This window comes from Myxine glutinosa, chromosome 6 (genome assembly GCF_964187855.1).
Source record: "Myxine glutinosa chromosome 6, kmMyxGlut1.1, whole genome shotgun sequence".
NCBI classification, from domain to species: domain Eukaryota; kingdom Metazoa; phylum Chordata; class Myxini; order Myxiniformes; family Myxinidae; genus Myxine; species Myxine glutinosa.
The window spans coordinates 113,148,354-113,173,728 of NC_136266.1; the positions used below are offsets into that span (position 1 = coordinate 113,148,354).

At 46.7% G+C, this 25,375-nt stretch overlaps 1 long non-coding RNA gene across 1 annotated transcript in view; it reads left to right on the plus strand.

The window, feature by feature from the left end:
• The window catches only part of LOC137429254 (uncharacterized), a 77,388-nt gene extending 57,585 nt beyond the window's left edge, over positions 1–19,803 (plus strand). Inside the window, exons 2-3 of the long non-coding RNA XR_013623727.1 lie at positions 14,710–14,895; positions 19,299–19,803. This is a non-coding gene — a long non-coding RNA (uncharacterized LOC137429254). The remainder of the gene's footprint in view (positions 1–14,709; positions 14,896–19,298) is intronic.
• Positions 19,804–25,375: the final 5,572 nt, after the last annotated feature.

The window sequence follows — 25,375 nt, forward strand, 5'->3', positions numbered from 1 at the left end:
AATTGGCTCATAGCATAACCAATCTGCAAGTATCTCATCCGAAGATGTATCTCTGAGGAATTGTAATTAAATAAGTCATTTATAAATCAACGAGTTAATTTATTAAATGATTAATCAATAAATCAAAATTTTCCTTGACAGCCACATCACTTGGTCAGTGTCATGTCCAAATATCAGCTTCCTTACTCAAAAGGTGCCTGAGTTAATGTAATGTAATTACTGTAATAAGATTACTGCAATTACTGTAATGATTACTGTAATTACTGTAATTACCGGAACTGTAATTACTGTAATTACCTCAGGTAATTACTGTAATGTAATTACTGTAATGTAATAAGAAATGTTATTAATTAAATAAGTACTTCATTAATCGCTAATAATTAAATAACTCGTGAATTCTTATCCGATTTACTTAACATTTGAGTGTCCCCAAAACGTTGGAGCAAAACGTCGCAACAACGAAAGTGAAACGTTGTAGCGACGTTGTGAACACGTCAGCAAAACCCAACATTTGAATATTCCCAAAACGTTGGAGCAAAACGTTGCAACAACGAAAGTGAAACGTTGTAGCGACGTTGTGGAAACGTTAGCAAAACCCAACTTTGAATGTTCCCAAAACGTTCCAACAACAAGTTCCAACAACAAGTTCCAACAACAAGTTCCAACAACAAGTTCCAACAACAAGTTCCAACAACAAGTTCCAACAGCAAGTTCCAACAACAAGTTCCAACAAGTTCAAACAACAAGTTCCAACAACAAGTTCAAACAACAAGTTCCAACAACAAGTTCCAACAACAAGTTCCAACAACAAGTTCCAACAACAAGTTCAACAAGTTCCAACAACAAGTTCCAACAACAAGTTCCAACAACAAGTTCCAACAACAAGTTCCAACAACAAGTTCCAACAACAAGTTCCAACAGCAAGTTCCAACAACAAGTTCCAACAACAAGTTCCAACAGCAAGTTCCAACAACAAGTTCCAACAACAAGTTCCAACAACAAGTTCCAACAAGTTCCAACAGCAAGTTCCAACAACAAGTTCCAACAAGTTCCAACAACAAGTTCAAAATCCTCAATTTCCATCCGATTTACTTGACATTCGAATGGGATTTAAATATCAAGCACAGGGAGCAGAGGAAAAACACGAATAAGCAACAGCCCTGGCTTTGCTTCCTGGAAGCTTCCTGGAAGCATCCTGCAAAACGCTTTGCTTCTCACAAAACGTCCGCCAATGGGAACTAGAGGGAGGGGAGGGAGAAGGAGCGGGAGCAAGAGACAGGTAGCCGAAATGGAAATGAGGGACAATGAGGGACAATGAGGGACAGTGAGGGAGTGTCGGTATGCAATTTTCATCCAATCGCCATCTTTCACAATAATTCTGGACCGGCATGAGATGGCGTTGTCTGTCATTAATTTATATTGTAATCAAACGAGTTTTAGACATGGCGGGAAAACTGAAAAAAAATTATTTATTTATTTATTTAAAACGGGTGTACAGGATTGTACACGTGTACGGACCTTACCGAACCTTACCGAACCGGCAAACAAATCACCTCATGGTGCACTTCATGAGCCGATTTGCCTGCAGACCAGAGTAAGGCTTTTAATACCCAGCGTATAATGTACATATCCTCGCAAGCACACGAATAATAGAATCATTTAAAACGTTCCATCCGTGACTTTTACCTCGGACAGTCGTGACAAAAAATACGTTTACACTCCTTGGATTACCTATGGAATGCAAGCCCCACACACACATCCCACCATGTTCAGAATTCATATTTCATAATGGACCATCCCCAAGACGCCATGCTTACCTTGGCGACGTCCACTCGAAATCCCAGCGGTGCCTCCAGATTGTCGTGGAAGTGTAGGGTGAGACTCAAGACGCCAATGGTCGGAAACAGGTTTTACAAAAGGTTACCACTTTATTAACTGGTTATTCACTTCATTCCAATACCAAATAATACCGTTTAACTCAATGGACCAGGTAACTCTATCCGCATAGTCCCTCTTCCGTGGCTGCAGCGCCGAACCCGTGGTACGCGTTCATTCCGTCGGGCAGGGCTTCTCGTGGCAAGTGCCCCTTGACTCCAAGTCTCTTCCGCTTATATCGGCAAACTTCAGTTAATCCTCTGTCCGCTGAAATCGTAATCCCTTCTCCGCTAACGTTACTTGGTCGCCTCACTGGCACCAGCTCGCTCTCCTCCCTGCTGGGAATTTGCTTCATCCACTTTGCATCCTGATGAAAGACAATAGTACGGGCTTGGGAATGTGTGTTAGCCCGGGGTCGTGCTAAAGCTACACAACAGGACTCCCAGCTTCGACAGGGCGAGATGCATTCCTGACATTCTTACGACCACCTGCTCACCTGCTCGTACCTTGGTTCGTTACCAGTTCCAACCAATAAGTTACACTGAGTTACACTTCCACAGTAGACATGTGAGGCTTGGTCCACCCTTCAGTGAAAAGGAGGTAGCCAAGTTCTTTTTACATTTTGAGAAGGTGGCTCAAATGCTTAAATGGCCTGTGGGGTCCTGGACTATGTTAGTGCAAAGTGTTCTGGTGGGTAAAGCTCAAGATATGCTTTCGGCTTTACCGATTGACCAATGTGCAGATTATGAGATAGTGAAGACAGCCATTCTCAAAGCCTATAAATTGGTCCCTGAAGCTTACCGACAAAAATTCAGGAATGCCAGGAAGAGGGAGAGTGAGACCCATGTGGAGTTTGCCAGAATGAAGGAAACCATGTTTGATATGTGGTGTGACTCGAAGGAGATTGGGAAAGACTTCAACTTGTTACGACAATTGATCTTGGTGGAGGAATTCAAACAGTGTGTCCACGTGGACATTAAAGTACATCTGGATGAAAAGAAAGTACCAGAGTTGTAGGAGGCAGCAAAGGTGGCAGATGACTATGCCTTGACACACAGGATGGGGTTCCACAAACCTAACTTCCCGCCTAGAGTTAGTCAGGGGAGTTATGGTAAATCAGGTTCGGAGAACAAATTTTCATGGAGGCGGCCTAGAGAGGACTATGGGGACAAAGCTGATACCGTGACTTTTAGGGATCAGAAGACTGCAGTTCCAAGACATACCTATCTTCCGGGGGGCCCGAGGCAGACCAAGAGTCTTTCCTCCGGGCCTACTTGCGCTTTTTGCAAGAAACCTGGACATTTGATGTCCCAATGTTACGCCCTGAAAAGGAAAAATCAGGAGCAGAGTCAAATTAGTACAACTCCGAATGCATTGACCAATGCGAGAAATCGTCCTTGGAGGACAGTGCCTTGTGAAGGTTCCCATGCCAAAGTTACGGCATCACAGAACGACCTTGTTCAAGAGGGTTACAAACCTTTTATTTCAGAGGGGTTTGTGTCACTGGATGGAGACTTAACGAACCAGAGACCTGTTAGGGTATTGAGGGACACAGGAGCACATCAATCTTTGATGCTTGAGGGCATTTTGCCATTGTCAGAGAAGACGGCAACTGGTGTTAGTGTTCTTTTACAGGGTGTTGGTGGCTATGTTAAAGCTCCACTTCATGTCATCCATTTAAAGTCTGATTTGGTGTCAGGACCAGTCACCATAGGTTTACAAGCCACTCTTCCTGTAAAGGGAATCTCTTTTGTTATCGGGAATGATTTGGCCAGTGGTCGAGTTTCTGGTAATCCAACGTTGGTTGAAAAGCCTAGTATGGAAAATAACACCGCACAGTTAGAGCAGGAGATTCCGGGTATCTTTCCATCCTGTGCCGCGACTCGTGCTATGGTCAGGAAGCGCTCTGAAGAGAAGGAGAAGGTACTGACGTCACGCTTTGCACAGGCACGTCTTGTCGAGTACCCTGAAACTAAGTGTCAGTACATACAAGTCATGGATGGAGGCAATGTTGGCAAGCTCTTTGTAGGTGGACTGAACTTTGACACAAGTGAAGATGTTCTGGACTCTATCTTTGGCAAATATGAACCACTCTTGGAAGTGCTGCTGATAAAAGACAGGGAGACGCAAAAGTCGAGAGGGTTTGGCTTTGTCACGTTTGAAAACACAAAGGACGCCAAAGATGCAGAAAAGGATTTGAATGGCAAGGATTTGGATGGTCGGACCATAACAGTAGAGAAGGCAGGCCATGGGCGTTGAGGGGGCTGCAGAGGAGGAAAACGTGGAGGTAGTTTCAGGGGTGGCTATGGCTCCCGGGGTGGGAGTAGTAGTTTTGGTGGCGGCCGCAGTCGTGATTACTACGGAGGCTCCCAGCAGCAGCAGCGCAGTTTTGGCAACTCTCGATGGGATGACAATTACGGTGGTAGCCGAGATGGGGACCGCTACTCACGTGACTACAACACCCGACTCCACAACTGTGATTATGATTTTTATGATCAAGAGAAGAGTTGGAAGCACTGAGTGCTCAGGAGCGCCGAGCAAAGATTCTTACATGGATTAACTCATGAACTCCACGTTCCTAAATGCGTCCATGCAGTGAATACTTCCAGGCCTCACCACCCAACCACCATGAAACCTGGCTCTCAGCTCGGCCTCCTTCAAAAAGTGCTATAGATTTGCTTTTCTTTGGATTTTTGGTCACAACCTCTTAACCTTCATTCAAAAAATGAAAAATAAAATCAGAGGTTGATGAGATGGAGTTTGGCTTTGCAGGAGTTCAACTTGGAAATTGAGCATGTAAAGGGCAGGGACAATGTCGATGCTGATGCTTTATCCAGAGTGAACTAACTTTGGAAATTCCTGTAGGTTGTTGGAAGTTTTGTTGCTTTATTTTGGGGAATATTAATTATTGTTGTTCACGTGAATTGATCTTTTGGGGGTGAGTATTACTTTTGTTTGTTAAAAGAGTTTTTGCATGCAAAGAAAGTTTTCACGATGTTCAAAATTTCTTTCTTGAGGGGGGGAAGTGTTACGGATTCGTCACTTCTGTTGTTGTGGTTCTCATCCACTGTAAACATTTTTGGTTGCATGTACTACTATTGTTGTCGTTTAAGTGAAATAGAGATTACTATTTTCAAAAGGAAAAAAAAGTTAATGTTTTAAAAGAAACCGGAACCGGACGAAGACAAAGAGGAAGAAGAGGAAAAGGAGGCGGAGCGAGTGAGTCGGACAAGAAGCCGAGCTGCTTCGAGGTCTTGAGCAAACTTTGGCGAACGAGGGTCACGAGTGAACTTCGGGTTTCCGGGAAAGGGATTCCTGCGACAGAGTTGTTATCGCTGTGACAGATCAACCTGCGTGTCAGGTTTTGCGGTTGATTCCGAAGAGAATCGTTGTTTGATGGCAGTTGCGCCTCGAGAAGAGGCCCGTTGGCCATTTTTGTCTCGCGCCTGATTTCGCATCACTCTGGGCTCTTTGCCTCGCTTCAACCATTTCACCGCATCCAGAAGTTAAGCTGGTGTGTGTGTGTAACGTGGATTTTGAGTGGAAATTTGCGGTTCGCCGTAAAGGGAGCCGTTTAACGTCCATATCCAAAGGGGTGATTTCCAAATCGCCTTGAGGGCACCTTCGCGCATCTTTGGCAGCGTGACTGTCACTGTCAACCGAACGGGATTCTGGTCTCGATACGACATCATTCTGACGATCACTGGAGCGGATCGACTTTGGCTTGATGCTGGGATACTCGGGATAGAGACATTGGGAATGTTCTTTTTTCGCTCACTTGGAGCACAGTGAGTTACATTGTACGAAACTGATGGTACCATCATAGGAATGATATATTTGTTGTACAATTGATTACTATTGTTTTTGTACTGTTATTCTTGTGTGATCTTACTACAATACTTGTTTGTTGGTAACAATTGGTGTGGGTTCACCATTGTTCTTTGACATACAGAATAACACATCTTTCTGCCGTGACTCCTCTCGGGGCTCGGAGATACACCGTGACCGGGGTTTGGGGAGTAGTACGTAACACATGGACTACAAAATGTAAATGTTTTATGATATTTGTTATATTATATCACCTTTATCTATCAATATTGTTGAAATGAAGATCAAATAGCTGTATGTTGAAATATGTTGAAAAAGCCAAAACTTTACATGGGGTGTACTTACTTTTTCACGTGACTGTACATATGCATGACAGTGGCAACCGGTCCAGGACTGTGCCCAATAGCCAAGAAATTGCTTTGGCAGCCCTACGCATCTGAAAAGGAGTGGTCATCATATACTGTATATATATATATATGATATGATGTGATGTGATATTGTTATGTCTGGTGGGGTAGTGATATGTAGAGCAGATAGAGCTGAGTAGCTAACGTGTTTCGAGGTGTTGCGGTAAGGAAAACTACATGTAATAGTTCATGTGAAGGCGTTTTGTCGGGTAAGGAGTATACTTGTGAATCTATCAGGAGGTTTGTGTGTTAAGTTGAGTTAGGGATTAAAGAGTAGCGCCCCTGTGTGTCCTCACCTGGTTAGCCAAACCTTTGTCCCTTTTGGCACTGCAGACCAACATAGACATTCCGACGGATCCTTAGCGCAACACGAAATAACGCCCTTCCCTGACATGACTTAGGAAGAAACCAGGCCAGGACACCGCCGCATGGCCGCCGCCGTTTACACCTCCGACAGGTCTATACACCTTGAGTACCACACCCAGGAGGGCTGTGATCTGTTGGCGCAAATGGATGCGGAAGGCGCGAAGCGGGTCGACAAAGGGCGGGAAGTTATGAGGCTCTGGTTGGGTGCCGCGCCGAGTCTGATGTCACCGCCCGAGGTTATAAAAGGAGCGCGCGGAACTCTGCGCGCAGATTCCTGGCCCTGGCAGTCCCGGTGCGATCTCGAGTGGGCAGATTCCTGTCCCTGGCAGTTTGGTTCGCAGTTCACAGCCTGAGTTGACCAGTAGTTGAGTTGCTCTCTTGGTGTTTGGACATCTACGCTCGTGCTCTGGCAATCTCTAGCGATGCTCGGTGCTTTGGAGTTTGGAGCGAGGGACCTCGTCGTGTGCGAACGGAGTGGGCACTGGCTCGGGCCTTCGCGGCGCTTGTGGAATTTGGAGTGAGGCCTCGTGGGTACATCGGGGCCGAACGGAGCCGTGTTGGACGGCAGCCAAAGACAAGACGACAAAGACCAGATAAGCCCGAGCTCCGCGGTTACACTTTACATAACGAACGTGTTATTTTTGTAGTTCATACTCCCTCGTCTGTATTTGATATCTGTGTGTGTGGGATCCCAAATTATGACACTAGGTTTATCATCGCGTTTCCCTGTCCCGGTTCTTATTACAATAAACCCTTATATTATTTTGCTGTAATAATAATAATAATAATAATACATTTATTTTATATAGCGCTTTTCAAGAAGCCCAAAGACACTTTGACAAAGTACAAAAAACAAGTGCAAAAGGACAAAAATCAATAGGTAAATAATCAAAGCAAAAGGAAGGAGAAGGAGAAGAGATAGTCAGGGGTTAAATGCTGTGGGTTCAATGTTGAATGCAGTGTTGAACAGGTGGGTCTTGAGTGATGTTTGGAATGTGGTGAGTGAGGAGGAGTCTCTGATGGTGTGAGGTAGTGAGTTCCAGAGGGTGGGAGCAGCGATGGAGAAGGCCCTGTCCCCCCAGGATCTGAATTTGGTCCGGATGGGGGGTGGGGGGGGGGGGGTCAGGAGGTTGGTACCAGCAGAGCAGAGGTTGCATGCGGGTGGGAGTGTGTCTGGAGAGGAGGTCAGCCAGGTAGGATGGGGCCAGGTTATGGAGGGCTTTGTAGGTCAAGAGGAGGATGTTGTACTGGATTCTCTGGGGGATAGGGAGCCAGTGAAGCTTCTAAAGGATGGGGGTGATGTGGTCACGGGTCCGGGAATGGGTGAGTAGACGGGCAGCGGAGTTCTGAATGTATTGGAGTTTATTGGTGATTATTGAGGGTGAACCATAGAGGAGGCTTTTGCAGTAGTCCAGACGGGAGGTGATGAAGGCGTGGATGAGGGTTTCTGCAGCCGTGGAGGAGAGGGATGGACGGAGACGGGCGATATTTTTCAGGTGAAAGAAGGCTGTCTTTGCGATGTGTTTAGTGTATTTGTCGAAGGAGAGGGTTTGGTCAAAGATGATGCCAAGATTTTATTTCAGTGATGCAGTTTGTCAGGATAGAGTGGGTGGCGGTGGAGATGGACTTGGTGGAGATGAAAAGCTGGATGTCATCGGCGAAGCAGTGGAATTGGAGACCATGACGGCGGATTAAGTGACCGAGGGGAGACAGGTAAAGGATGAAGAGGAGGGGTCCAATAACTGAACCTTGGGGGACACCTTGGGGGAGGGGAGCAGTGGGGGATTTGCAGTTATTGATGGAGATGAACTGGCGTCTGTCAGAGAGGTATGATTTGATCCAAGAGAGGGCAGTGCCGGTAATGTTAAAGGTGGTTTCAAGTCGGGTGAGGAGGATGGTGTGATTGCTGGTGTCAAAGGCGGCGCTGAGGTCGAGGAGGATGAGAATGTTGAGGTTGCCAGCGTCAGAGGAGAGGAGAAGGTCGTTGGTGATTTTGAGGAGAGCAGTTTCAGTGCTGTGGTTGGAGCGGAATCCGGATTGGAATGTTTCATACAGGTTATTGGCAGATAGGTGATGTTTGAGTTGAGTGGCTACAGCGTGTTCCAAAACTTTTGACAGAAAGGGTAGGTTGGAGATGGGTCTGAAGTTGTTTAGGGTGTCAGGGTTGAGTCCAGGTTTTTTCAGAATGGGGGTAACAGCAGCAATTTTGAGGGATGGTGGGACGATGCCTGTAGACAGGGAGGAGTTTATTGTTGCAGTGATAAGTGGAGAGAGAGCAGGAAGGGAGGCCTTGACAAAGCTGGAGGGGATGGGGTCAAGAGTGCAGGTGGCAGTTTTCATTCCTATGAGGAGTTCAGAGAGGTCAGTAGGGGAGACTGGGGAGAATTGAGACAGGGGTTGGCAGGGTAAGGGGGGGCAGGTGGTTTGAGGGGGAGCGGGTGCGGTGGTGGTTAAGCTGTTGTAGATGTTGTCAATTTTGCATTGGAAGAATGAAAGGAAGGAGATGCAGTTGTCTACTGTGAATGACTGGGTGGTGGTGTCCAGGGGGCTGAGGAGTTTGTTTATTGTAGAGAAGAGTGCTTTTGGGTTTCCGGAGCCAGAGTGGATAATTTGAGAGTAGTAGGCGGAGCGGGCGTGGGAGAGGGCATCTTTGTAGTGTTGTAGGTGGTCCTTGTAGGCTTGGGAGTGAATTGTGAGACCTGTTTTATTGCGGAGTCTTTCAAGTTGGCGAGCACGAGTTTTCATCAGGCGGAGTTCAGGGGTAAACCAGGGAGCAGAATGGGTGAAAGAAACTGTTTTGGTTTTTATAGGTGCAAGCTGGTCAAGGCAGGAGGAGAGAGTGTGGTTTTAGTAGTCAGTGAGGTCAGAAGGGGTGTGGAGGTCAACGAAGGGAGAAGTGGACATTTTTTCAGAGAGGGTGGATGAGAATGAGGTAGGTGAAAGAGCGTTTAGCTTACGGAAGTTGATAGTGCGATAATGCCTTGGTGCTGGGGTGGGGATGTTGATGGTCATAGTGATGGCTAAGTGGTCAGAGAGGGTGAGGTCGGAGCCAGAGAGATGGTGCAAAATTAATCCAGTAGAGCAGACAAGGTCCAGAATGTGCCCACGGTTATGGGTAGGAAAGTTGACATGTTGAGTGAGGTTAAAGCAGGTGAGTAAATCAGTGAAGTCAGTGGTTATTGTGGAGTCAGTGGAGTCCATGTGGATATTGAAATCACCGAGGAGGAGGATTGAGGGGGAGAGGGAACAGAGCTGGGTCAGAAAGTAGGAGAAGTCAGACAGGAATGATGGGTGTGGTTTGGGAGGGCGGTAGACGACAGCCATGACTGACTGTGTGTGACCAGAGAGTTTAAAAGCCAGGTGTTCAAATGATGGAGCAGATGAGATGGAGATGAGGCTGGTCTTGATGTCTTGTCGGTGAATTACGGCAATTCCACCACCTCGGCCTTCCGAGCGTGGTTTATTGATGTAAGAATATCCATTGGGTGTAGTGAGGTTGAGTGAGAAGTAGTCGAGAGGTTGTTGCCAGGTTTCAGTGAGACAGAGAAAGTCCAGTTTATTATCCAGAATGTAGTCGTTCAGGATGAGGCTTTTGTTGTTGAGGGACCGGGTATTGAACAGGGTGAGCTTGATGTTGTTTTGTACGGTGGGGATGAACTCAGGTGATTTAGCCAGGGTTTGCAGACAGGAGGTGCGATCGTGTGCGTTGCTGTGACCAGGTGCGTTGCTGTACATACTTGAACGCAGTTTCCGGGTGATTGATTTAATAGATAAGGCTGCAGGGCTCTCGCCGCTCCCCTCCATCCTGCGCGCTTGGTGTAGCTTTTTGGTTCTGGAATCCAACATTGAGTTTTCGCCTCAGGGGTTAAGGCCTTCGCGATCGGCATCCGTGACCGCCTGATATTAATCAGACAGTCACGCGACATTTGGTGTCAGGAGTGGGATTGAATCCTAAAAAAAATTGGTGTCAGAGTTTGGAGAATTGGGAAACAAAATTTTTTGTAGTCGAGGCGGAGAAATTTGTATAGTAAATTGGACATACGGAGCGCGATATCGCGTCTTCGACAAATTTAAATTTTGTTTTGGAATTAAAATAAATACGCGTGCGAGAAACGACCTTCCTCAAAGCGGATGTCGGAGGTCGATGAAATGGAGGTGCGTAGCGAGGCTTCTGTCAGTTTAGGGAGTGAGCCGGAAATAGGGGAATTATAGGTGAGTCTGGGAACCTCCCCCGTCCCGAGCACCAACTTATCCCCCTCCCCTACCGGGGAGCCGGGAACAATTGGAGCGGTCCTGATACCCAAGCAGCCATGGGATCGAATCTTTAGTATTATGAAAGAAATGAACAATAAAATTGGAGGGGTGGAAAACAAAATGAATGTTCAGACTGAGCGCAGTGAACAAACCAGTGCAGACATTCAGGAAATGAAATGACAACATGAGGGCTCAGGGTGAGCGCATTGAGCGACTAGAAAAAAAAATTGGGGGATTGGAAAATAAAATGGAGTCCCAGGGGAGTGAACTAAATGGAGAAATGAAGAGATTTGGCACAGGAGCACTGTGCCCGATGGGGCACAGGAGAAGCCAAAGGTGGCAGAATGCGAATCGGAATGGGGGGGGGGGGGGGAGGCAAATTGGGAATTGCACCAGGAACGGCATGTGAAGAGGCTAATGGGGAATATCCACAGGTGGATGGGGAATGTGTACAGGTAGATGGGGAATGCCTGCAGGTAAACGTGGAGTGTCCACAGGTGAACAGGGAATGCCTGCAGGTAAACGTGGTGTCCACAGGTGAACGGGGAATGCCTACAGGTAAACGGGGCATGCTCACAGGTGAGCGTGGAGTGCCAGGAGGTGAAGGGAGAATTAAAAGGTAATGGGGAATGTTTCCCACCTGCTGGCCTGGTTGTTTGTCGGGACGGGGTGGATGTCACAACACCCCAACCGGGAGATGAATTCGAAATGGTGCAGTACCAGGGCGGTGGAGCAGAGCGAGAAGGGGTAACATTATTGGGGGTCCATGCAATGGAGCCGGACCAGGTATTTATTGGGGATATTGGGGAAGACCTGTCGGAGCCGGAATTGATGGGGGATGATGATGAGGATGATGTGATTCAGCGGCTGAGGACCTGGGACAGTCCCATGGAGGGCGAGGTTGACCGGGCCCAAAGGAGCCTGTGTGATCAGGTGAGTTGGTCTGAGGAGGAGGTTGGAATGACCAAGGGGACCCTCACCGTGCTCACCGATTGGGTAACAGAGGCTCCGAAATTGCAGAACCAGTTGGGGGAGTGTGTTGGCTCCGGGCTGGATTTGGACCTTGGAGGTTCGGCAGATCGAGCCTCAGGATATTTGGTCCAATAGGGAATTTGGAACAGTTGCAGGGAGGGGCAGAACAACCGGTGGTGGAGGTTGTTACCTGCAGCTGAGGTTTGGCAATGAGGATCAAAATTTCTGAAAGAAAATTTAAAATTAAATTTAAATGGGAATTTGATTTGGAGCAGCCTTGGTTGGAGTTGGTCCCAGGGCTGCGGGATTTGGACATGGGGAGGTCATTGGTGATGGCCTCGGGCAAAAGTTGCCCCTTTCAAAATTTGGTGATGCCAGCCAGCTGGGGGGGCTGGGCTGGCGAGATTTGGACGTGGGGTCCAGCCATGGGTGGCATGGTACGACCTGGGCCCCACGGGGGGTCTGGTGGAGTGTGGCATCCCTTGTCCAACGGGGCGCAGTCCGAGCGGGTGGCTCGGGCCGTCAGGGTCACAGGACCCTGGTGGGGGGTAAGACCTCCACGGGGTCCGAGGTGGTTTCTCAAGCCTGGGATGGCATATATTGAGGACCACTAGGAGGAGGTGTTGTGGGTCGCGCTTTGGTGGTGGCACTGCGGACGGCCAACTTGGGCCTAATGTAGTGACCACCCGGGCATGCGGCCTGGCACCCTCTCCCTGAGACTCTGGGACAGCCGGCATGTGGTGACCTGCCATGCTGTGCTGGTCTATGGACGCGGGTCAGTCCACATGGACAGGGATGGAGATAGCCTGCCGAACAACCATTGGGGCAACTGTGGAATGTGATGATGGTGAGAATGATCTTCCACAGATGTTCCGTTATGATTTATGGACTCGGGTTGGGAAGAGAGCCATGGGGTTGATGTGATCGGAAATGTGTAACGAGCCGAGCATATGGGCCATGCTCGGCTGGCATGTGTATGGCAAAGCATCTTTCTTTGGTGAGGTTAGTGAAATGTGAAAAATGTTTGGCACGGGTAATCTGTGGGTTAGATGCAAATTTAAGGGTGAATTTTGTGAAGAGAAATGGTGGACACTGTTTTGTGACACCATTAGTGATCCAGGTGTGTAGACCAAAGTGTTGGAGGCTGTGATAAAATTGATAGGGTAGCAAGACAGCTTTCAACTGGTTGCGGGGGCAACTGTGCCGATATTTGGGACGTGGGATCATGGGGATGTAGTTGTGTAGTTGAGGGTCAACGTGGTGCTGTGCGTGTCCGAGGGGTGTGGACCATGTCTTCTGGGTGGGTCTCCTGAAGGAGCATGGCTGTTGACTGGACCTTGGTGTGGTCAAGTGTGGGTGAGCACTGGGGGGGGGGGGGCTGCAGTTCTGTGGACTGGGGGACGAGAGGTCGGCGTAGGTGACGTGAGGGGAATGCCACGCACTGCGACTGTCTCCCCCAGGGCCGAGGTTGTGTGTGCGGTAGTGTGTGTTGTGGCAACAGGTGCTCACCACATTGGCCAGCTGGGGCTGGTGCAGCCGTGTTCCTCGCAGGGGGACCGAAGGATGGATTGTGGGTCGCACCCTTATGGACACCCATGGGCCATGTTGGCGTTTTGACTGCTCACCTTGTCCCGATGTCCCGATATCTATTGATTTAATAGATAAGGCTGCAGGGCTCTCGCCGCTCCCTTCCATCCCACGCGCTTGGTGTAGCTTTTTGGTTCTGGAATCCGCCATTGAGTTTTCGCCTCAGGGGTTAAGGCCTTCGCGATCGGCATCCGTGACCGCCTGATATTAATCAAAGATGGTCACGCGACAATATGATATGATATTAGTTGTACCGGTGCTTATAGAAAGTCTACACCCCCTTTCAAATTTTCACCTTTTGTTACCTTATAGCCTGTAATAAAATTGCATTAAATTAGACGTTTTACACCTTTATTTACATGTCGTAACCCCCAACTTCCAAGTGACAAATTCTACAAATTTCAGAAAATTATTTAAAAATATAAAACTAGAATATCTTTGTTGGATAGGTGGAAGCACCATTTGCAGCAATTACAGCTGTGAAGCTGTTGGAATAGGTCTCTACCAACTTTGCACACCTTGATTGGGCAATATTTGCCCAGTCATCTGTATAAAACTGTTCAAGCTCAGTCAAGTTGTGTGGGGAGCGTTGATGGACAGCAATCTTCAAGTCATGCTACAGATTTTCGATTGGATTTAGGGCGGGGCTCTGACTGGGCCACTCATGGACATTTATATTTTTGTTCCTGAGCCACTCCAGTGTATCTTTAGCTTTGTGCTTCAGGTTGTCATGCTGAAAGGTGAACCCGTCCCAATTTCAGCTTTCTTGCAGAGGACAGCAGTATTTCCTCTCTTATTTTTTTGTATTTTGCTCCATCCATTTTCCCTTCTATCCTGACAAGTTCCTAGTCCCTGCTGATGAGATACATCCCCATAACATAATGCTTCCACCACCATGCTTCACAGTAGGGATGGTGTCCTTTGGGTTGGCTTTGTGCCAAATGTAACGTTTTGCATTTCGGCCAAAAAGTTCCATACAAGTTTCGTCAGACCACAAAACTTTTTGTCACATGGCTTCAGAATCTCTGGAGTGTTTTTTTTTGCATACCTCAAACAGGACTCAAGGTGGGCTTTTTTGAGTAATGGATTTCTTCTTTCCACCCTACCATACAGGCCAGACCTGGTGCTTGGGATATTGTTGTCACATGTGATCACGTAGTGATCAATATTTGCCATAAAGGTCTGTAGCTCTTTCGAAGTTGCCATTGGGTGGCCTCTCTGATCGGTCTACTTCTTGCCTGGTCATCCAGTTTGGAGGGACAGCCTGATCTAGGCAGTGTCTTGGTGGAATGGTACCACCACTTTTTATTGATTGTCTTGACTGTGCGCCAAGGGATATTCAAGGCCTTTGAAGTATTTTTAACCCATCCACTGCGCTGTCTGTGCCTTTCCACCACAACTTTATCCTTTATCACGGGAGGTCTTTTGCGGTTTCCCAAGCAAGAACGACGAGTGGACGGGCGCTGCCTGCTTGCTGCATTCTCGGCGAGGCCAGGAGTGAGCAGACGCGCAGTGAGGCCTAGTTCGTGCCAACGAATGTGCATTTCCCGCCAAGGCATCAGACGATCTTTGACGATTCCTGACGAGATACACCAGCCGATTTGAGGTAAGTGCCACAAACCACACCTATTTATTTTTCAGTTATATTTCCCTTTATCGGTATTGGGGTCTGTATGGGAGCGCTCCAATTAGGAATTTAGTTTATCGTGCATTTTCTTTGTTACCGGCATTTCTTTCATTAAACCTGTTTATTTGTACATTTTAATTCCGTCTCGGTTTGAGTTGGTGCTCCTTGGTGCTCTTGGTTGATTCTTTGCTTTGTTTTGCTATGAAATGCACGAGCCATCAGAGCAAACCTACAGGAACAGCTGATTTGATTTTGAGATAATCAGAATCACTACAATTTAACACAGGTGGAGGCCAATTAACTTGGTGTGTGATTGGTTACACCTGAGCTCATGTACAATTACTATTATAAGGGGGCTTGACACTTATCCAACAAAGATATTCTAGTTTTGTGTTTTTAATTAATTTTCTGAAATTTGTACATTTTGTTTTTCACTTGGATGTTTTGGGTTATGATGTATAAATAAAGGTGGAAAAAGCCTGATTTAATCCATTTAATTCCAGGCTATAAGGCAACAAAAGGTAAAAATGTTGAGGGTGTGTAGACTTTCTATAGGCACTGTGTGTATATATATATATATATATACACACACACACATACACACACACACACACACACACACACACACACACACACACACATACACACACACACACACACACACACTCTGTTTGTGTTCATTCTTGAGCACATGTTATCCTTACATCAGCGTTTCCTGTTCTGCAGTTCGCTCCTGCAACATCGCACCTCATGCTCTCTTTGATGAATGTCCCTCATGCTCCCTGCCTTTGCTCAGCCCCTCGCTACTCCGTGCAATGTTACCCTTAACAAGCTTACAGCGCTAACTTACCACGAAGCATCCGCCACAATGTATTGGAAAGTCACTTATTGTGCTTCATTTAATTCCCATCCCACATGTGGCTGTTTTGCATTTTCCGGGCACAAATCGCGCCCTGTTTGCGAACCTTTAACCCCACGCTTCATCTTTGTGCATTACTCGTCCGTGATATGAAAGCGTGAATTTCGTGCTCAATGAAGACGGGTATTACTCTATTACGTTTCATCAACCAGTTTGTGAAAGACTTGAAGGAGAAGCATTCCCCAGCTTACCCCACCAGCAGGAATAATTTTGGCCGTTAAGGTTGTAGTTGTATGGTATGTACTGTATGTATGTATTTATGTATGTATGCAATGTATTCTGATGTTCTGCCGGGAGGCAGGTTCAGTAATGTCGAAGCTATCTTGGCAGGGGATTAATATACGGGGTGGTTTGCCATTGCCTTCCTATATAGATATACAGTGCCTTCAGAAAGTATTCACACCCCTTGGCTTTTTCACATTTTGTTGTGTTACACTGAGTTACAGCCTGAATTTTAAATGGGTTAAATTGAGTTTTTTGTCACTGATCCACACATGTAATACCCCATCATGTGAAAGGGGTGCCCTACATACAGTGCATTCAGAAAGTATTCAGACCCCTTCACTTTTTTCACATTTTGTTATGTTGCAGCCTTATGCTGTAATCGTTTAAATTCATTTTTCCCTCATCAATCTACACTCAATACCCCAAAATGACAAAGAGGAAACAGGATTTTAGAAAGTTTTGCAAATTTATTAAAAAGAAAAAACTGAAATATCACATTGACATAAGTATTCATACCCTTTGCTACGACACTTGAAATTTAGCTCAGGTGCCTCCCGTTTCTCTTGATCATCTTTGAGATGTTTCGACACCTTGATTGGAGTCCACCTGTGGTAAATTCAATTGATTGGACATGATTTGGAAAGGCACACACCTGTCTACATAATGTCACAGCTGACAATGCATATCAGAGCAAATGCCAAGCCATGAGGTCGAAGGAACCGCCTGCAGAGCTCAGAGACAGGATCCTGTCGAGGCACAGATCTGGGGAAGCCTACAAAAAAATTTCTGCTGAATTGAAGGTTCCCAAGAGCGCAGTGGCCTCAATAATTCTTAAATGGAAGAAGTTTGGAACAACCAGGACTCTTCCTAGAGCTGGCCGCCCGGCCAAACTGAGCAATCGGGGGAGAAGGGCCTTGGTAAGAGAGGTGACCAAGACCCCGATGGTCACTCTGGCGAAGCTCCAGAGATCCTGTGTGGAGATGGGAGAAACTTCCAGAAGGACAACCATCACTGCAACACTCCACCGATCTGGGCTTTATGGCAGAGTGGCCAGACGGAAGCCTCTCCTCAGGAAAGACACATGAAAGCCCGCTGGAGTTTGCAAAAAAGCACCTAAAGGACTTTCAGACTGTGAGAAACAAGATTCTGTGGTCTGATGAAACCAAGATTGAACTGTTCGCCTCAATTCTAAGCGTCATGTCTGGAGGAAACCAGGCACTGCTCATCACCTGCCCAATACCATCCCAACGGTGAAGCATGGTGGTGGCAGCATCATGCTGTGGGTGTGTTTTTCAGCAGCAGGGACTGGGGGACTGGTCAGGGTTGAGGGAAGAATGAACGGAGCAAAGTACAGAGATATCCTGAATGAAAACCTGAAACAGAGCGCTCAGGACCTCAGACTGTGCCGAAGGTTCACCTTCCAACAGGACAATGACCCCAAGCACACAGCCAAGACAACGCAGGAGTGGCTTACGGACAACTCTGTGAAGGTCCTTGAGTGGCCCAGCCAGAGCCCTGACTTGAACCCAATCGAACATCTCTGGAGAGACCTGAAAATGGCTGTCCACCGACGGTCCCCATCCAACCTGACAGAGCTTGAGAGGATCTGCAGAGAAGAATGGCAGAAAATCCCCAAATCCAGGTTTGCAACGCTTGTCACGTCATACCCAAGAAGACTCGAGGCTGTAATCGCTGCCAAAGGTGCTTCAACTAAGTACTGAGATAATGGTCTGAATACTTATGTCAATGTGATATTTCAGTTTTTTATTTTTAATAAATTTGGAAAACTTTCTAAAATCCTGTTTTCTCTCTGTCATTATGGGGTATTGAGTGTAGATTGATGAGGGAAAAAATGAATTTAAACGATTTCAGCATAAGACTGCAACATAACAAAATGTGAAAAAAGTGAACGGGTCTGAATACTTTCTGAATGCACTGTATATCTACATGTATATAGGATAGGATGACGCTTAAAGGGCTAATGTGGATCTCTGAAAGCAAGAAAGACGAATGATTATCTCAAGCAGTGGACAGGAGTAAGAGACATTGGTGAGGGGCATTAGAGGCGCATCTCTTGAGATACGAGTTCAAAGGGGAGGAGGAGGAGAGGGATGCGGTGAGGCAGGTCTTTGATGTGGATGCAGTTGGCAGGAGGCATGGAGACCCACAAAAATTTAAGTGTGAAGAATGTGGCGGAGAGAGACATGAGAGAAGTGGGGTGCAGGCGATAACTTGCCTACTCTTGAAAAATGACACCGTGGTATCTTCAACGTCCACCACCCAATGCTGGCAGACGGAACACCCAGTCAAACGTCCATCCGAATGGCAGCACACACAAGTGACAAATCGCCCGGCCTGTGAAGCACCAGAATGACAGTTTATAACTGTGTTGTGATTCAAACCTTGGCTCGACAGCTCAGACGTGAGTGTGTTTACCTGTAGACTATTCAGGTACGCATAAGACTGTATAAACTAGAACAGCACTCGGTGGAGAGCACATCTCCACCAGGCTGAACAGTTTGTTTTGTATCCACTGATACGCCGGATCTGGATTCGGACCCGAACCAAAATCGAATCGCTTGTTCTTGTCATCTAACCAACTCATTCACCTAGTTTTATCATAATTCGTCCACAACTTTTTGAAATATCATGTTATATATCGTTTTTGGCCCTATCACTCAATGTTGACGAGTCAAAAACAATAAATTAAAAATTTATCGTATCCACAGACGGGTTCAGATCTTCACCAAAATCTAATCATTTCGTTCTTGCCACACACGCAATCGCTCCACCAATTTTCGTCCGAATCTGTCTGCAACTTTTTGAGATATGCCGTTCAGTCAGACAGACAGATAGACGGAGTTGAAAACATAACCTTGGTGACAGAGGTAATCGGAACACTCATTGGCCGAAGTGGCACATCAAATAAACCGCTTTATAGGATGATTGTGTTGCAGTAAGTTGGTATTGCGGTGGGATTGATGTGATGTGGTTGACTAGGAGTTCGTAATTTTTTTCCCTTATTTTTATCTTTACATTTATCTTGTCCTCTGCTGTTTTGCTCCTTGTGATCATCATACAGTATAATGGTTAGTTGTTGCAGTAATTGTTCATGTTTGACCAAGGCTTCACCTAGTGTCGAGTTGGTACTTATTTATGCATTTTATGCAAACAAAGTAGCATCAACGGAAGGTGCGTTGCTTCGCCAGCAAGTTGTGTTGCTCACCTCCCTTCCCAGGTCTCAAGCAGCCTCCATATCTCTTTTCGCGTTTCACCCAAAGGCTGTAAGGTGGGCATGAGAGGAGCTTCCTCATCAAGGCCTGGGTGCAGAGAAACGACAAATCTGGTGGTTGGATCCATTTCAAGCTACAGAACCCTATTACTCGCCACAATGCAGGGTCCATCCGTCTCCGCGTCGCCTTCACCCCTCTCCCCACTTTCGTGTGGTTCACTGCTCGCTGGTGCCACCTGTCAGCTGATTTAACCTCTTCGGGAACACGCATTCCTTATTGATGACCTTCCTTCTTGGCCTTGATGAGAGCTTGCTTTTCTTCTGATTTTTACTTTCACCTCTTAAAAAGGTAAATACCTCTGTTTCCTCTGTTTGTCACATCATTATTTGCTCCTTGGCGTAACCTCACAGCTGACATGTCACACCATTTGAATATTATATTTATGTACATTCTTTCACCAATATGACGTGATTCACATAAGATGGTTGTTGTAGAAGTAATAATAAAAATAACTAGCCGAAACCCGTGGAACATCCACGGAAGGGAGGATGTGGTGTATGGATAGAGTGTACCATTATGGATGGCATAGGGGATTTGCTTGTCCGAGTAAGAGTTAGGAAGAAAGATCAATTTTCACTTGTGCAAAAATGCTACTCACAATTACATCGCCTGTGCGTCGGCCTGTGATTGAGCCAGAGAGTTGGCCTGTGATTGAGCCAGAGAGTTGGCCTGTGAGTCAACTTCCTTTCCAATGTCTGCAAGAGTTGAAATACTGATTGTGAATGTGTAAAATTATATGAAAGAAGAACATGCATATCAATAGACGATGCCATCGAAAAGGAGAGCAGCTGTCCATAGAAAAGGATGTCTGACTTATCAATTTGACATTATTGCACAGGAAATGACAAACAAAGAAACAGTTCATTTCCATCGGGTAATATTACGATGAGAGATCAGCCGATACCTTTATTATGTCCATCAGCATCCATGGCACTTAGAAAAAAAAAACGTGGCATCAGCCAGCCGCAGCCAACTATCACGTACCGTCTCGAAGTCAATGCCATCCTTTTATCTCTTTGTATACAACTCACTGATCGCAACGTCACTCCATTTAACTTTATTAAAATGACGATAAAGACGTGAAACCCGTGGAACATCCACGTAAGGGATATCGTTCGTCTGTTTTCAGCTCGTTATCTTTAAGCTTCCTTACGTCTCGCCACCTGCTACACCTCTCTGAGTTACGAGGATTTATGCAACGCACCCCGAGTATCGCAACGTCACTCCATTTAACTTTATTAAAATGACGATAAAGACGTTTCCTTATATATCCTAATTTCAAATGTTCAAGGGAATAAAAAAGCTTCCTTACGTCTCGCCACCTGCTACACCTCTCTGAGTTACGAGGATTTATGCAACGCACCCCGAGTATCGCAACGTCACTCCATTTAACTTTATTAAAATGACGATAAAGACGTTTCCTTATATATCCTAATTTAAAATGTTCAAGGGAATAAAAAGACCATTTGGTTCACACCACCCATGTTCACACCACTCGACTGTCCAATCAGCGGACGGCTCGCTTCGCCTTCTCCCAGCAGACGCCAATACAATGGCGTCGTAAGATGGCGTCGTAGCGGCAGTTAATCGGATGTTTTTGGGCCCCCAACGTCGGCTAATTCAGATTTTTCGAGTATGTCTGTACGTGTTAAACAAAGAGCGCGGTTCGTAGATCGTAAATCCATTAGTGCCGTGGGCATCGGGTCACTGGGTGCGGTGTAAAAGGGATAACAAAGTCGAGTCCTTATGCTATTATTATATAGATTCCCTTCCCTGACAAGGACTTTGGAAGAGAACAGGCAAGAGGCCAGTTCGGGGCACCGCCGTATGGGCCGCAGCCAGCTACACCTCCGGCAGGCCTCGCAAAATAGAGTGCCACGAGCTATCACCACGCTACGGGCCTGTGATTGGTGAGTGCGGTCGGCGCGAACCTCCAGCTAACGAGTGCGGGAGGCGCGAAGCTGGAAGGTTCGGTGGAGGGCACTGATTGGGTGGCGTGCCAAGGCTGACGTCACCGCCGCAAGGTTATATCAGGGCACACCGAACGACATTTTGTGTCTGGCACATCCAGTTCTCTCTTGCTCTTGCAGCTCGCACCCTCTTGCAGCACGTCGCTCTTGCTCGAGTTCTAGCTTTGGGTTCTTCGCTGCCTCTTGCACACGTCCCTCCCTGGCTGTCTTGTGCTTTCTGCGTTTTTCCTCTGGGCCTTGAGAGGTCTTGGTGGTCTTGGTTCGCCATCTGCATGGTGCTTGGAGTGGTGCTTTTGTTGCTTTGGGGCCTCGTGTGCGATCGGTGCTTCTGGAGCTTGGAGTGGTGCACGGAGCTCGTGGGCGGTCGACGAGGAGCCTGGAGTGGGCGTTGGCTCGGGCCTTCGCGGTGCTGTGGTGCTGGAGTGAGGGACCGCGTGGGTGCAGCGGAGCTTGGAGACGCAAGACGACAGACCACAGACAGATAAGGACGCACCACAGAACATGACACAATGAGACATTTCCTTTAGTAAGCCATTCCTATGTGGCGGTGTGTGGGAAGTGCGGTGTGTGGGATCCCAAATTAGGATTTAGTTTAATTAATTACCGTCGCATTTCATTGTATCGGGTCTGTCAATAAATCTCTATTTTTGTATGTTAAATCTTGTTGTTGTTCAGTTCATTAATTCCCTGCAGGATCGAAGCCGCGGTCGGCGCGCTCCAGGTAAGCGCTTTTGCCGCAGCTTTCCACTTCCCTTCCTCTTCCCGTGCCACATAAGTAAAATCCGTCTTTGATCGTCGCCTCCAGTAAAGCCATTCCGGTCCATCCACGAGCCCTGGTATTAACCGAAGGGTTCGCGCGACAATATCTTGTAGCCTGTACTGCAAAAACTCCTGACAATGTGCGCACGCGCAAGGCCTGTGGATGGTGCATTCTACCCGACCTTCCTGATTTTCCCTGCCAGTGAGTGGACTTTGAACCTTGGGGGATTACCTGAACATGGCAGGCTTGGTGATTTATTTAATGGACATCTGCAAATCGGAAAGACGATGCCGTCATTACCAATTCAGGTAGACTTCCCAGAGTGAGACACCGTATCTGGTTTAATTGCTTATTAAAACTAAGAAAAAAAAAGAGGAGGATGGGGGAGTGGGAGAGCTGTATGGGCTGTGAGGAATGAGGATATTATATATTTATATTGTTACGGATCTCGGACGTCGGCCCTCCCCTTATCAAGAGGGGGGGGGTTAATCCCCTTGTCTTGTTATCTGGCCGACCCGAGTCCTGGGGGTTATAACGTTCTTTCCGGTCGGTGGGAAATAGGGTTGTTGGTCGAGTCTTAGTCCAATTACCTAAGTACTACCACCGGCCGTAAAGCAAGGAGATAACTCCCGCTCGAACCACAGATATTGGTGGAAACGCCGAGTGGACAGCGATCCGCGATCCGAGCCGTTAACAATGGGACTAAACCCGATTATAAGCGGTTCCGATCGTGCCACATTTACCCAATGGAAGAAGACGAATGCGATCGGATAAAAGGAAAACCAGGAAGAACAAGTAATTTATTTACAATTTGTACAAGAAGGAGAAGAGGAAACGAAAGAAATATACAAGATAGGAAGAGGAAGAAGCAGAACACAGGGCAGCCTTAGACAGTCTTACTCTTAGTACCCAGGACAAACGTACACACTCACACGGGGATTGTAGATGGTGGATGGTCACTGGCGCGTCCAGGCTCCAGTCGGCTCCAGTGCAAGCTCTGATCCAGCGGCCGAAACCCGGCAGGCAGCTCTGCGTATAATGGAACGCGACCGGACAGTTTATATAACGGGGGGAAGCTGTTATGCTGCGTACGTAATATTTGCACTATACAAAGGCGCCAAACGCCCCCTCTCCAATGTACTCCTTTGATAAGGTCCTTCTTTCATAAGCGCCACTGCATCAGCCCCGTCAATGCAACGCGCGTTCTCCCAGCAAGTCAGTCAAGGCGAGCTCTCTCATGCGGTAAGTCTTTACAAAGGTGCGCTCTCCCGATCAGTAAGTTCATGCACGCTCTGGTAAGTAAGTCCTGTTGGTAAATGTGCTCGCTGGCAAGTCCTGTGAAAGGGCTTTGTGCTCGCTTTTATAACTCGACCAAGCGATCACTCCGCGGGCCCCAAAGCCACGCCTGTCGGTCATGTCACTTCAGCCCTGGTTGGCTGGTGAAGGCTTACCGGCCCCGCCTTTGACGGCTGGATGACGTGGCCACACCTTCTTCTTGGCGTTCCGCCCCCTTTTTCCGGGCCTCACCGCGTGGCTTATGGCGGCGTTGAGCGAGTGCTAAGGCAGCTGCTGCTAACAAAGGCGCGTAACAAATTGGGGGAGCCATAGGGCAGACTGGAGGGTGCGTAATGGCGTTGCTTGGAAAGGGAGGCTTGCAAAAATGAACGGAATGGGCCTACTTCTTATTTGATTGACACAATGCAGATTCAACTATTGGAAACACGGCCTTACCTATACACATACTAATGAAATAATTGAAGTCCTATGGTGGCCTACGTGTTGCTTGTGGCCTAACTATGGGGTGCAACCTTTAACCCTTTAATGTCATATTTATTTACAAGAGTGTGGGTTCTCAAAACCGCAACAATATATATATTTATATTTGTGTTGGTTCCAGAACCACAAGATAAATTACACTAGATTTTTGCATCTTTTGGTAAAAGGAAAAGTGTGTGTGTGTGTGTGTGTGTGTGTGTGTGTGTGTGTATGTGTGTGTGTGTGTGTGTGTGTGTGTGTGTGTGTGTGTGTGTGTGTGTGTGTGTGTGTCTGTGTGTGTGTGTGTGTTATATCCACTGCCGCTGCTAGCTTGTACTAACTGGAAATGGTATGAACCCGACACCTGTCATCCACGGATGTTTCTCCTATTACCCATATTTTCGTGAGTCCGATTTGCGTTTTCATATATTTCCATGACAATTATGGTAATTTGGAACCATTTGGAAATTGTCACTTTCATCTACATACTGAAAACTAGAACGGCACTCAGTAAAGAGCATACCTCCGCCAGGTGAACAGTTTACGTTTTGTATCGCAGAGTAGACCAGAAAATCACAATACAGAATCACATTTAATCAAAATCATCCGTCTACAACTTTTTGACATATCCTGCTTTGTATCGTTTTTGACCGTATCTCCCAATGGTGAAGAATCACTTAAATTCTACTAGCCGGATCTGGATCCGTATCCGGATCTTCACCAAAATTGAATCGATTCTTCCTCGTCACACTCACAACCTGTCCACCAGGGTTCGTCCAAATCCGTCCATAACTTTTTGAGATATCCTGCTATATGTTGGTTTTAGCCCGATCACTCAATGGTGAATAATGACTTTAAAAAAAAAATTCTCATATCCGAATCCATATTCAGTTCTTCACAAAAATCGAATCGATTCTTCCTTGTCAGACGCACAACCTGTCTACAAAGTTTTGTCCAAATCCGTCCATAACCTTTTGAGATATTGTGCTATTTATCGTTTTGGCCCGATCGCCCAATTGTGAAGAATCACTTTAAAAATTATAGAAGCCGGAATAGAAACCGGATCTTAACCAAAATCTAATCATTTCGTCCTTGTCACATACGCTACCTCTCTGCCAAATTTCGTCCGAATCCGTCCACAACTTTTTGCGAATCTTGTTCACAAAAAACAGACAGGGGTGAAAACATAACCTCCATCCACCTTTGGTGGCGGAGGTTAATTTTGTTTGTAAGACTATTTGAATTACACATTTTGTTCTAGCAACAACAGGTTAAAAGATTCTGGCAAGCAGAACATGTCACTGAAAACACACACAGTACATCCGCAAAAAGGCCTCATTTCACATCCTTGCGTCATTTCAAAAGTCCCGTATTTTCAAAAATCCCTTATTTTACCTCCACCAGGCTGAACAGTTTATGTTTTGTGTCCCACTGATAGGCTAGATCTGAATTCGGACCTGAACCAATATCGAATTGGCTTGCTCTTGTCGCCTAACCAACTTGTCCTCTAAGTTTCGTCCACAACTTTTTGAGATAT